This window comes from Crocodylus siamensis, chromosome 4 (assembly GCF_052110815.1).
Source record: "Crocodylus siamensis isolate JL-2025a chromosome 4, ASM5211081v1, whole genome shotgun sequence".
In the NCBI taxonomy this organism is placed as follows: domain Eukaryota; kingdom Metazoa; phylum Chordata; order Crocodylia; family Crocodylidae; genus Crocodylus; species Crocodylus siamensis.
In genome coordinates this window covers 150,794,627-150,808,248 of record NC_143398.1, presented here as the reverse complement: position 1 = coordinate 150,808,248, position 13,622 = coordinate 150,794,627, and the positions used below count along the sequence as shown (strand labels likewise).

The 13,622-nt window shown below is 52.0% G+C and overlaps 1 protein-coding gene across 1 annotated transcript in view; it reads left to right on the top strand.

Annotated features, from left to right (window-relative positions):
* Positions 1–7,069: 7,069 nt before the first annotated feature.
* MARCHF10 (membrane associated ring-CH-type finger 10) overlaps positions 7,070–13,622 on the top strand; it is a 122,859-nt gene continuing 116,306 nt past the window's right edge. The window contains exon 1 of the mRNA XM_090041173.1: positions 7,070–7,163. The gene's annotated coding sequence lies outside the window, so the exon portion shown is untranslated. The remainder of the gene's footprint in view (positions 7,164–13,622) is intronic.

Below are 13,622 nucleotides of genomic sequence, written 5' to 3'. Positions count from 1 at the left end.
GGTCACAGGGCACCATGACGATTGACTTCTGTCAACCATCACCCTCTGGGTCCGACCACGGAGCCAATTCCTCAGCTAGCAGATTGTGGTGGACCCGAGGCCGCAGTTGGCCAGTTTTGCCAAGAGGTGATCATGGAATACCAGATCAAAGGCTTTTTTAAAGTCAAGATATACGACATCAATCTCCTCTCCCTTGTCCAGGTGATAGGTCATCTGGTCATAAAAGGAAATAAGATTGATCAAGCAAGACCTACCTGCAACAAACCTATGCTGGCTATCCCTCAGGATGTTGCCGTGGGCCAGTCTGTTAAGAATGGCCTCTTAGATAATCTTTTCTAAGACCTTCCCCAGGACAGAGGTTAGGTTGATGGGCCTATAGTTTGCCAGATCCACTCTCCTCCCTTTCTTGAAGACAGGCACCATATTGGCCTTCTTCCAATCTTTGGGCACTTCACCAGAGTGCCAGGAGTCCTCAAAGATCTGTGCCAGGGGCTGAGCTATGATGCTTGCCAGCTCCTTGAGTACCCTGGGGTGCAGATTGTCAGGGACATGTAGCTCTCCTTAACATACAGAGCTACACCCCCGCCCCTTTTGTCTCCTCGATCTCTCCTCTACAGGGTAGAGCCATCTATATCCATGGTCCAGTCATGGGTGGAGTTCCACCAGGTCTTTTTTATCCCTATGACATCGTAATTATTTGTGTTAAGCAGAAGGACAAGCTCCTCTGGTTTGTTCCCCAAGCTCCTGGCATTTGTGTACAGGCAGGCAAGGGTCCCCTTGGGGGCCCTTGCCTTGCCTACAGATTGTTCCAGAGCTGTGGCAGGGATGGACTCCCTTAAGTGCCTTGGCCTGTTGGCATTGGAGGGGTTGCTCAGCTGGTCAGCAGTGGCAGTAGTCCCCCCCTCCCCTGGTGGGCTTAGTTTAAAGCCCAGTGAAGCAGGTCAGCCAGTCTGGCTGAGAAGAGCCTCCTCCCCAGCAGAGAGTGGTGGAGGCTGTCCCTTCCCAGCAGCTCACTGCCTTTCTCACCAAAGAGCAGACTGTGGTCATGGAAGCCAAAGCCTTCCTGATGACACCAGCGCCACAGTCTTTAGTTCACTACCTAGATCCTCTTCTCCCTCCTCAGCCCGTAACCCAAGACTGGGAGGATCAAAGAAAACACACCTACGCCCCCAGACCCTTAAGCCCCACTCCCAAATCCCTGTAGCACTTCATGCCCCAGCTGGGAGCGCTCCGAGCCATGTCATTGGTGCCCACGTGGATAAGGAATTTCACTTCAGGAATGTGAAACATGTAGCTCTTTCTTTTATATATATTTATGTATTCTAATATAATAAAGGGCTTAGTCTGTCTGTCTGTAACGTTTTTGTTCAAGTGCACATGTGCTGCCAAGACAGGGTTACCATATGTCTGGGTTTCCCTGGACGTGTCTTTTTTTTTTAGCCCTTTGTTCGTCATCTGAGCAGGTTTTTTTAAGCCTGCCCAAATGTCCGGGATTTTCCCATGCTCCATTAGTGGACCTGCCTGCAGCTGTGGAGATGCAAGCAGACTCATGTGGTGCTTCCTGCTGCTCACTAGTGCCCGTATTGCTGGCTCAGCCACAGAGTTCCCCACTGCCCTCCCCCACCCCTTTCCCCCACTGGAGGGGCAGGCAACCCTCCCCTGCCCCCTGCCCTGTTGCAGCTGAAGCCCCCACTCCTCCTGCCCTGCCCAAATGTCCAGGATTTCCCTTTGCTCCAGGGGTGGGAGCAGCGGGAGGGTGATAGGAGGCAACAGGGAGCACACACGGACCTGCCTGCAGCTACAGTGGTGCAGACCCATGCAGTGCTCCCTGGTGGCTCTAATCACCTCCACCTTCTCCCACCCCAGAGCACAGCAAAATCCCAGACATTTGTGCAGGGCAGGGGGACCAGGAGCTGCAGCTATGAGTAGGCAGAGGGGAGGGGAGGGTTGCCTGTTCTCCAGCAGGGAAAGGGGTGGAGGGGCTTTGAGGGCAGCGGGGAACTCTATGGCCAGGCCGGCAGCACAGGAGCTGGTGCCTGTGCTTGGAGGGGCTGAGCGACCAGGACCTGCTGCTCGGGGAAGGGAGGGAAGGACAGAGAGGGGGACTCTTGCCAGGATGCCCGAAGGGCACTGCAACCTTATCCCAGGGCAAGAGAGCCACAAGTCTTCTCTCCTCTTCCCTCCAGACTGCACTGGGGCAAGACATTATCTGACCCTGCCTGCATGAATCAGGGCCACCATGCTCTGGCCCAGGCAGGATGGGAACAGCTGGGGCCCTCTGGTAGGGCTTGCAGGGGTGGGGGAAGGGAGGCAAGGGGCTGCAGTTTGACAGGTTAGAGCACCGGAGTGGGGGTGGGGGACTGTGCGGTCGGAGTGCAGGGCACTATCAGGGCCCAGGGGGGCAGGGTACTGCAGTTAGAAAACTGAGGGACACTGGCAGGACTAGGGTCAATTGGTTGGGAGTGAGGGGCAGCAGCAGGGCTGGGGGGGCTGTGGCTTGGGAGTGTGAGGCAACAGAATGGGCAGGAGAAAGGCCACCTTCAGGGCTGACAATGTAAACACTCCTTCGAAATCCGTCATTCATGACAGGGAATTGGCTAGTATATATATAAAAGAAAGAGCTATGTTTGTCATATTCCTGAAGTGGAGACTTTAATAACAATGGCAAAAATCATGAGAATTGGCAATACTGGGCACTCAGCAACTTCCTCTCCAGGACAGGGTCCTGTCCGCTGAGCCACAGAGAAAGCCTCTCTCTGGCTTGCTCTTCTGACCCTGCCCCTATCTTCCCTTTTTGGCTGCCCAGGGGGTAGCTTCAACACGGGGCATGAAAAGTGTTTTTTTTCAACCTTATATAGCCAGTAACCTGGTGGTTAGAGCATTTGATGAAAGCTTGGATATATACAGGTTCAAAGTCCTTCTGTTTAAAAGAGGCCTAGAACACCGGTTCTGTTCTCCAGGCAGATGCAAGAATCATTAGACCATTAGCCTAAAAGATAACGGCACCCTCCTTCCTTCACTAATCATGTTTTTTTCTCCAGCTGACACCTTGAGGACCTACACAAAGTAGACAGAACAGGATTGAAGCAGAGAATAAGTAGGTGGAGAAGATTCCTTCTAAGCAAGTTGACCATATGTCCTGGTTTGCCCACAACAGTCCTGGATTTCAAAGGCCAGTCCCAGATGGTTGGTAAAAATTAAAACAGGAGTCCTGAACTCACAGAGGACAGGGTGCAGTCCAGCATGGTGTGCCAAACTGTAGCTGCACGCCTCCCCACCAGCCTGTGCCACTACCCACAGCAGTGCCACTGACTTGTGGGGGGGAGAGGGAAGTGTTCCAGATGTCCCAAATTTTCTTAAGTTCACCTTAGTTCTAAGTGTGCTCAAAAAGGCAAGTTGAGCTGAGTTAGAGAGGGTTGAGATCTGAAACCTGCTTAAGTAGCCCAAAATGCCATTCATGTGTGAGTGCTATAGATGAATGAGTGCTATTTACCTGCCTACAAGTGAGTTGGTTTGGGGCCCTCAAGTCTAGCTAAGTCACTAATTGAGTAGATAGCTGCAGAGCATACCTAATGCGTGATTGATAGTGATAACATTGAGTCTAGTAACAAGCACAAACTCCAGTTACAGTCACTTGGAAGCACCAGTGGTGTTGATGAACTGACTACCTCTTGTTTGGAAGCTACTGGTTTTAGCACTTGCCCAAGACATAGGAGATTAGAGTTCCAGGCCCTCTTCCCCGAGAGTTCTCAAAAATCACACTGCCCACTTCCCATTAAGCTGTCCGAACTACCAGCCTATTAAATGTTGGGTTCTGGTTCCTGCTTTCTACCACCTCTAAGGAAGAAATAAGAATGGGGGCGCCAAGGTGAGCTTTTCTGATACTCAATGTTTGTCTGCCAGCACTGTGGCATTCTGCCAATTAACATTTTTCATCATTTTTAACTCTTTTTCCTGTTTTCAGTAAAAGGAGATTGGATGAACAATAACATGTATTCAAATAAGACCTATGGACTGACTTCAACAAACAAGGAAATTCCAAATTAGAGAGACCACTGAGTTCCAGAAAACTTGCAATTCTAAAACACAGTAGGGGCAAGTCAATGGCAGAATGGGAAACTTAACTCTGAATTTCTTTTGCTTCTGTCACTTACTCTTTCACTCCTTCTGTTTACTAAAATATCCTAACTAGGATTTTAGTATATTTCCCATATTTTAGCATATTTCCCATATGTTCAGTTGCAGTGTAGAATGATGTTTCACACACATACCCTAGTGGACTACTACAGCAATGGTTAGATTTTAAAGGTCTTCTTGTTACTAACAAGGTATGGACACATGTAATATTCTATTAAGTAAACTTCTCAAAGTGTTTTATTTAATTAAGCAAAACACTAACCAAAACAATTAAACATGCTTTAACTTTAGGAGTAGCCCCATACCTGCTTGTAACATACGTGTGAGAAGCAGCAGGGAGAAGATTTGAATTTGTTGGAATTTATTTAACACCAAAGTTCAGGGTTTGGAATGCAATGCCTTGAGGACATGACTATGTACCATGCTTTCTGAAGAGATCTGAAAGAACAGAACGTTGGTTTACTAGATCAACCCCTAAGTTTTATATCATTGTTTTCAGATAGTGAAGGGACATGGGGAACCTCAGACAGGAATGTAAAATGATTTGACCAAAGTCCCACAACAAACTGATAACAGAACTGGAAACAGAAACCAACAGATCTATGGCTTGTATTCTAATTACTCATTACCATTATGAGATCTAATAGCCTGAAGGGGCCACTAAGCTCAGCATTAAGGGCTGCAAAGACATTGTTTTGGCCTGTGTAAAACACATGGCATTTTGAATGACCTCCACTTACTCGTTTGCTGCATATCAGTGACTTGCCCTCGCTGATACTTGCCACCCAGTCAATCCTTGGGGCAGATCCAGAGTGCACTGGTACACTTGCATCTAGCTTTGATTCCTGCTCTACCCAAAGTTTAAAATCAACTGCCTGGCAGTGGCAGCAACATTTCTAGTCAGGCAGTGCTGAGGGAGTCAATGGACTGTATGGCTCATTATAATCTACCTGATCCCTTCCGAACTCATCTCACAGGTATTCGTGACCCTCTCTCCATTTTAACAGTCTTGATGTTCCCCTAACTGCAGCTCTGCTGTCCTGTTAGCTGCTCCTGGTAACGAAGCTCCGACCTCATAGCCCTGCAGATTGTTTTCAACTCATTCCAATGAAGTTATATTTGCTTTTCATTCAATCTTAAACTGAATAATCCCACCCTAGGCCCCCACCATATTAGTAAACCCTCCTAGTTTCTTTTTAAGGGGAGAAAAAATGTGTCTGTTGTAAGTGATGATGCACTTCGCCACCCTCACCCCTCTTTTCAAAATCCTAGATCTGCCCGTGTCTGCAACCATAGGTAACCTGGTGTCTCAACAGGGTAATGTTGTGCCTGACAACTAAACAGGTGGCTCTCGGCATGCCCTGCTTCTCGACATCTTCCATTCGAGCTTCCTCCTCTTGCAACTGGACGGGGTTGCTCTGACCCCAGGCAGGGCGAGGTGCGGGCCTGGTGCTGGGTGCACGGGACCGGCTTGGGGCTGGGCCGGGCAGGCCCTCACGCGGCCACAAGCTGCCGGCCCGTAGATGCGCGTGTGGGAGGGGCGAGGCGGCAGGAGTCAGGCCGGGCTGCTCGGGACGCACCGCGGTCCCTGTCCCCCCCCGCCCCGACTGGGGAGGAGCCTGACTCTGCACCTCCGGTCGCTTCCCCGCGGCGGGGACCGGGCCGAGGCCTAGTGGCGGGCGGCGGCGCGGCGCGGCGCGGGGAGAGCGGTGCTGGCCCCGCCCCGCTCTGGCGGCTGCGCTGATTGGTGCGCGCTGGCTCCCGGTTGCCCAGGCAACAGGCGGACGCCTGGCGGGCCGGCTGAGGTGAGCGGCGCTGGCGGAGGAGCCGCCCTGCTGCCTCCGGGCCCAGCGCGCAGGTGCTGCCGGGGGAGCCGACGCCCCGGGGCTGCCGCAGGCTCCCCCAGGCCCAAAACCCGCCGCAGGGGAGCAAGACGCTCGGGGGCCCCAGGGGCGGCTGCCAACGGGCTTCATCGCGCTACGGGGCCGGAGCCGCTGCTTTTCCCGTGCCTGCCCGGCTCTTAGCGGCCCCACACGGGAAGGGGCCGGGGGCTAGACTTGACAGACTAGCCAGGATCTTGCCTGGCAGGGGAAACATCGTGTATCTGGGTCCATGACGGCAGTTTCTCCTTAAGCATTCCCGGGGATAGCTGATCTCCTGGCGTGGGTCAGTACCCGCCGAGGGGTTGGGGCTTAATGCCCATTTTATGGAAATGGGAGGCTCCTCCCTAGCTTGCTCCTCCAGCCATATATATGGCTGAGGGCAGGCGAAACTTGGGGGCATCTGAACCCCAAGCTTGCACGTAGGATGCCGGCCAAAAGACTTTGGAAATATCTGAAGCCCCTGGTGGGGCTGTAGGACGTTTGCTGATTGTAGGGCCATGTATGGTTCTGGGCTGACTCTCAGATTTGGACTTGATTTGGCTCGGAACAGGAAAAATGTCTTTAAAAAAGAAAAGAAAAGAAGAGTAGCCATGATCTTTCCTGCTCGTGTGTGTAACCTTTCCTGGCTGCAGGGGTATGTCCTGTCCCCCTCCCCCATCCCACAGTTCCCCCGCCCTGGCCATGGTTGTGCGCCCAACGTAGCACCCATGGCCTTCTCATGAGCCCTGCCATCTCATCGGTGTCACAGTGAAACCTGTTTCTGCTCTTCCCAAGGGACTGCCATCTTTCTGGCTATCTTGTGGGGGCTGGATAACACAGTGCTGTTAATACTGAGGGCCTTCTGCAAGGGGTTTGGCCTTAGGACAGGTCTATGATTCGCATAGCTTTCATTGTGTTTCATTTTCAAGGAGTTTAACAGTCGAAGAACCATAAGTTCCTGTAGTCTGGTCTTCCTGTGCATTGTGGGGCAAGGCAATTGTGTCAGGTTTTAAGGCTGACTTTGTCTAACATCAAATTGCAGAGACTGCTTTGCTGTACTTTTGTCAACAGTGATGAATGCCCTCCCTTGCCAGGTATGATTTCCAAGTGAAAGTACCTGGAAGTGATCAAGTATCCTCTCAGACCCTCTCTTCAAAAAACTGGGTAAGCTAAGCTTCCTAAGCATCATATCATAAAGCTTGTTTTCCAGTGCTTGGATCACTTTTCTGGCCTTCCTTTGAACTCTCTCTAGTATTTCCACATCCTTGGAAGTGTGGACATCAGAACTGGGTATCGTATTATAGTATCTGTTTTACCAATGCTGTGCACAGATACAAGATAATTTCCTTACTTTTGCTTAACAGTCCCCTTGTCAGACATCTCTGGATTAGCCCTTTTTGCTCCAGTGTTGCATTCCAGGGGTGATTTTAATTTATTTCAGTAGAGCATTCCAGATGTGAAAAGAGGCGTGAGATTGGCACAACAGAAACCCTTATTATGGTAATTCTAGTAGTCCATACTTGTAAGTGTTTTTTCATTGACTTCAAAGTCTGCATTAGGAATATTCAGGCTTGGAACATGCAGGGAGTATTATGAATAAATGGACAAATATAATGTGACTGTAGCTATTTATGTCCCCAGGCAGCTGCAAGCCTTCTATATCATTTCCCTCCCATGAATAGAAATATGTTCATACCCAGTATTGCCAACCCCAGGCATTCAAAAATCATTAGTTAGGACCTAAATATCCTGATACTGGCTTAAAAAATAATGAGATTTAAAATATAATAATCAACTGGAGGGTTTTTACATTTAACTTTTGGTTTCTGAGCCTTTAGGATGCCCTTGGGTCACATAGTCAATATTTTGTGAAGGCTAGAAATATACTGTTTTTTTTAAAAAGGAAAGCTGCAGGCGCTAGTGTTTTAGGTTGAATGCCAAATCCCAGAAAACTCATGGTAAAACTGTAAGAGTGTGCAACACTTGTGACAACACTTTTGTTTTGAATAATTTATCATGCAAATCTTAATCCAGCAAAGCATCTAACCTACTAGTATTACATACTACTCTTACATTAAGCATATACTTATGTGCTTTGTAGCATGTGGCTGAAAAGCAGAAAAATTCTGAGTTCCCTACGTACACCAAGGTTCCAATGTTGTTGGGATAAGAGCCAAAAATGCAGGGAACTGAAAAATATTTCATAACAAAAGCTTTAGCACTGGTATAAATTCATAGCAACTTCGGCAGAGTTATTTTAGATTTACACTGGTACAAAAAAAATTAATTGGTCCCCCTGGAGAATAAATTTAGTAGAATGACTTGTATCCAAAGGGAAAATACTCTTACTCTGTGGGTATCATAATTCTTAGAATATTGAGTCATTGAAAATGCCTAGGTAAACACAGTGTTTCAAGGAGAGAGCTGTAGCTTCTGATTCCCTTTTCCATTTCTCTTTCTTCTTTAATTTTTCACCCTCCCATGTGCCTCTCCTTCCCTTCTTCTTCCCTTCCATTTTTGCCTTTTCCCCTCCCCTCCCTTCTATTCCTTGGGAGTAAGGCTTACAAAGAACAAGTTGAACACAGGATAGAGCCATCAGGGACAGACAGCTTCAGTACTTAAAAACTGCCATTTACTGGGTCAAACCATAGATCCCTTTTGCCCAGCTTTTTATGGCCACATGGGGGTGCCAGCACTTCCTTTGGACACTTCTGGTGGGCAGGAGCTGCACTGATCCTCTCTCCCCTGTGGAGTCTGCTGCCCTGCCTTGCTCCCCCGGAGAGGGCTCCTGTAGTGTCTGCCTATGGGGTCAGCCCCCTGCCTGCTCCACCTGGACTGGCCCCTGGACTGCTGCCACTGCTGCCGTTCCCCCCACCCCTGCTTGGGGAGGGGGCTACATGTCTGCACACCTGTTCCTGATTCCAGCACCCATCTCAACTCCTGGTTCCTGCTCTTGTGCTGAGCTGCCTGGCTGCTGTGCAGACTGTGGGGAACTCACACTACCAGTGGGACCCAAATGCTACCCATGCCAGCTAGCCGAGGAGACCGCACAGCGCTAGCACCAGAGCCTGCCCTTCCAATGCTCCAGCTGCTTCGGCAGCACCCCCTGTCTTTATCACTTATCATAGAATCATAGAAAATTAGGGTTAGAAAGGACCTCAGGAGGTCATTAGTCCAAAAACCTGCTCAAAACAGGACCATCCTGCCAAAGCTTTGTCTAGCCGCATCTTAAAACCTCCAAGGATGGAAATTCCACCACCTCTCCTGTTAACATGTTCCAGTGTTTTACTACCTTCCTAGTAAGAAAATTCTTTCTAATATCTAACCCAGGGGTTTTCAACCTTTTTTTAACAAGTGTACCACCTCTGTCTCAAAGTTTCACCTGTTGTACACCTTTATATTTTTTTCTTGATTTTAAGGGGTGGAGGGAGGGGTGCAGATCGAGGCCCTGCAGTGGGGAGGGAGTGGGGCAGGGGCAGGCACTGCTCAGGCACGGTGGGGCGCAGGACGGAGCCACAAGTGGCTCATCTGGAGGGTGGGAGGGATGGCTCCTGCTGCTGCATGTGTCCTGGGAGGGCATGGGGGCATGTGCTCCCAGATCTGTTGGGGGGGATGGGCAAGCTGCTGCTGTGGGGGCACTGGGCTCTTTCTGGTGGGGGGCCGGGCTGCGCTCAGAGCGGGCGGCAGCAGCACTGGGAGGGGCTATGGGAGGGGCTGATGCCACCCCAAAATTTTCCATAGCCCACTCAGGCCCCCTTCCCAGAACAGCCCGGTGCTGCCCTGGCCCCAGCCCACAGCGGCCCACAGCCTGCCACATCCTGCATGCACATGTGGGGGCACATGGCCCTCATGTCCTCCTAGGGTGTGTGCAGCAGCAAGAGTTGCCACCTGCGCCCCCACCCTCTGCATCCCCCAGATGAGCTGCTTGTGACTCTGTCCCACGCTCTGCCTGGCTGTGCAGCACCTGACCCTGCTTCAGGCCCAGCCCTAGCCTCAACCCCAACCCAACCCCAACCCCACTCCCTCCCTCGCTTTGGGGGCCTATGGGAGTGGTGCTACGGGGGGAGGCTGCAGTCATTTCAGAATTTGCAGTAGCCCCCACCCCCAACTGCCCTGCCAGCGCCACCCCCCCCCCCCCCCCCCCGAACACAGCCCGCCCCAGCCCAGCCCCTGCTGGGAAGAGCCCAGTACGGCCCAGGCCTCAGCCCACCCTGCCCCACGCGCAGATCTGGAGGTATGTGCCCCAGCCCTACAACATACTTACCAGCCGGACCCTGCTGCTCTCCACGTGGCCAGGCTGCACTTCTGACTGCCCACACACACGCAGAGTTCTGTGGTACCCCCTATGACCCTTTTAAGTACCCCTAGGGGTATGCAACCCCCCTGGTTGACAACTACTGATCTAACCGAAACTTCCCTTGCTGCAACTTGAGGTTGTTGCTCTTTGTTCTGTCATCTGCCACCATTGAGAACAGTCTAATTCCATCCTCTTTTGAACCCCTCTTCAGGTAGCTGAAGGCTACTATTGAAGTCCCTCTCAGTCCTATTCTCTAGATCCCTTCTACAGTGAGTCCTGTGTCCCACTCCCCCTGCCCTCCTGTCTGTTTTTCAGCTAACCAAACCAGCCTCCCCCAACCCCGTGTGTATGTGTCTCCCCTCCCCTGGCTCCAGCCCTTGGGTCCACTTTCAAGGGGCTCTGAACTGAGTCTACTTTCAGTGGTGCACACCGAGGCACCTGCACCAGGAGTGCCCCCTAGGCCAACAGGGGGCACAACAGGTCCCCACTGGAGAGAGGGGTGCCCTCACCACTGGCACCTCTGGCACCCTAGCTGCAGCACCCAGTCCCCCCACAAGCTCAGGAGACCCTGCGCCTCAGCCACCAGTGGGATTCCAGGGTGGTGATGGGGAACAGGCAGAAGAGGGGAGGGAGCGGGATGCCCCTACCCCAGACCCCATCCCCACTGCAACCATCCCACCTCACCCTCCTCTTCTCCTCCCCCCAATCCCATGCCTCCCCATTGCCCTAAAGCTGATCCACCCGAGGATGACCCCATGGCTGAGTGGGTACTGGTCCCCTTTGGGCAGCGCTCCATTGCCAAAGCAAAGCAGAAGGCCCAGGTGCAGCTCAGACACTCCAATATGGAGGAAGTCCCCCTCCAGCCCACCAAGAGGAGGGCAGAACTGAAAGAAATCCCTATCACCCCCTGAGCTGCACCAGACATCCTACCCCCAGGGAAAATTAAAAGAGCTGACTCCATGGAGAAGGATGTGGGACAGCCATGCCATCCTGGAGAGGGACCCTTGGAGGAGACCCCCTACTCTGCCACCATGACTTGCCTCCCAACACGGTGAGCACCAGGACAGTGGTTTTGGCCACCCCTGGGTTGGGTCTGGCAGTAGGCCCCTCCCCCCTCTGAACATCTGGGGAAGGTGGGAGCTCTGGGGCTCACCCTGGTGAACCCTGATGGAGAAGATCCCCTTCCCTAAGACAGGGTGCAGCTCACTTGGGACCAATGAGGGGACTTCTACCGCATCCTTAACATCATGAGGGTGCTGGTGGGGGAAGGCAGGGGGCTGAAACGGTGCAATGCTGGGAACATGTGGGCCCATAGCTTCCAAGATACCCTGTCTATGGGAGGGTGGCAGGATTGCTACTAGGCTCTGGGCCTGGCATTGCTGCTCATGAGGCCTCTGCTGAGTCTGCTGATGCCCCCCAGCAATGAGGTCACTCAACATCATGACCCTTAATGTCTGTGGCTACAGGATGGGTCTCCACAGGTGCCAGGCACTCTCTTTCCTTTGGGAGCGGGGGTCCTCTGTGCTTTTCCTGCAGGAGATCCACATGATTCCAGCCACTGAAATCAGCTGGCAACTGGAGTGGAAAGACAGGGTGTATTTCAGCCACCTGACAGACATTATATGGGGTGGCTATCCTGTCCTCCCCGAGCCTGCAGCCAGAAATCCTCTGGGACACTGAGGTGGTGCTGGGCCATCTGCTCCATCTCAGAGACTTGTTCTAAACCTGCTGAACATCTATGCCTTGTGTACAACTCGGAGATGGCCTGGTTCTACCAGCAGGTGGCTGCCTGCCTTGGTACCCTCAACCTTCACAAGTGCTTGGTTCTTGATGGAGTGTTTAATGTCACCTTCAAGATGCAGGACTGCAAAAGCAAGGAGTAGAGCCAGGCTGCTTCCAACATCCTCAGGGGGGTTCTCCTGCCATGCCCTGGTGGATGTTTGGTGCACCTGCCACCCTCACGACACCATGACCTTCACCTGTGTGAGCATGAAGGAGGATCAGGCATGTCACTCCTGGTTGGACCAAATTTACATCTCAGTGCTGAACACCACCCAAGTCCATACCTCTGGCATTAGGCCAGCCCTCTTCAGCAACCACCATCTTGTCTATGCTTGTGTCATGCTGCAGTCCAGGTGTTTGGGGTTGGCTTACTGCACTTTAACAACGGCCTGCTAGAGGTTGTGGACTTTGTGGCAGCCTTCCAGGAGTTCTGGCTGGTTTGGCATGAGCAGTAGTTGGCCTTCCCTGTGGCTAAAGATGGTGGGACATGAGGAAGGTGTATGTCCCTTTCTTTTGCCACAGATACACCTAGGGGCACAGCTGGCAGAGGGAGGCAGCCAGGAACCAGTTCGAGAGGAAGGTGCCCGTGTTGGAACGGTACTTGTCCACTGACAATCCATCCCTCTGTGGAGAATGTTGGGGGAAGCAGGAGAAGATCCAAGCTGTGGATAACTGCCATGCCCATGGTGCATTTGTCTGCTCACAGATCCAGCTCCTCCAGGAGATGGACTGCAGCCCCTGCTTCTATATCCTGAAGAGGAAGGGTGCCAAGAAGTACATTGCCTGCCTCTTGGTGGATAATGAAATCCCCCTCACGGATCCTGGTGAGCTGCAAGAAAGGGTAAGGATTTCTATCCAGAGCTCTTCTCACTGAACCCAATCAACACCAATACCCAACAGGTCCTGCAGGAGGGACTGCCACAGTTCAGTGTGGGTGACTGGGACCAGCTGGAGGCTCCTCTCACCCCGGCTGAGCTCTCAGGCACCCTCTGTCTGATGCCCACTAACAAAGTGCCAGGCATCGATGGGCTGACTTCAGAGTTCTTCTATGCCTTTTGGGATGCCCTTGGCCCAGACCTTGCTGTAGTCTGGGCCAAGTCCAAAGGGGATAGGGAGCTCCCCCTGTCAAGCAGGATGGCTGTGCTGACCCTCTTGCCCAAGCAGGGAGACCCCTATGACTTGAGGAACTGGTGTCCTTCCCTCCTTTGCATGGACTACAAGGTGATAGTGAAGGCTAGCACAGGCACCTGAAGTCTGTGCTAGCAGACATGATCCACCCTAACTAGATATACAGGCTGCTAGGGAGGACCATCTTCAATAATTTGTACCAGGTCTGGGACCTCCTTGAGTTCACATGCTAGGTGGGCTTGTCATTCACCCTCCTGTTCCTCAGCATTTGAAAGGGTGGATTATGGGTACCTCACAGGTGTGCTGAGGTGTTTGGCTTCAGTCTCTGTCTTGTGTGGTTTCTCCAGGTGTTGTATGTGTGGTCAAGTTCAACTGGATGCTGATGGAGCCCATCACATTCAGGCAGGGAGGGTATC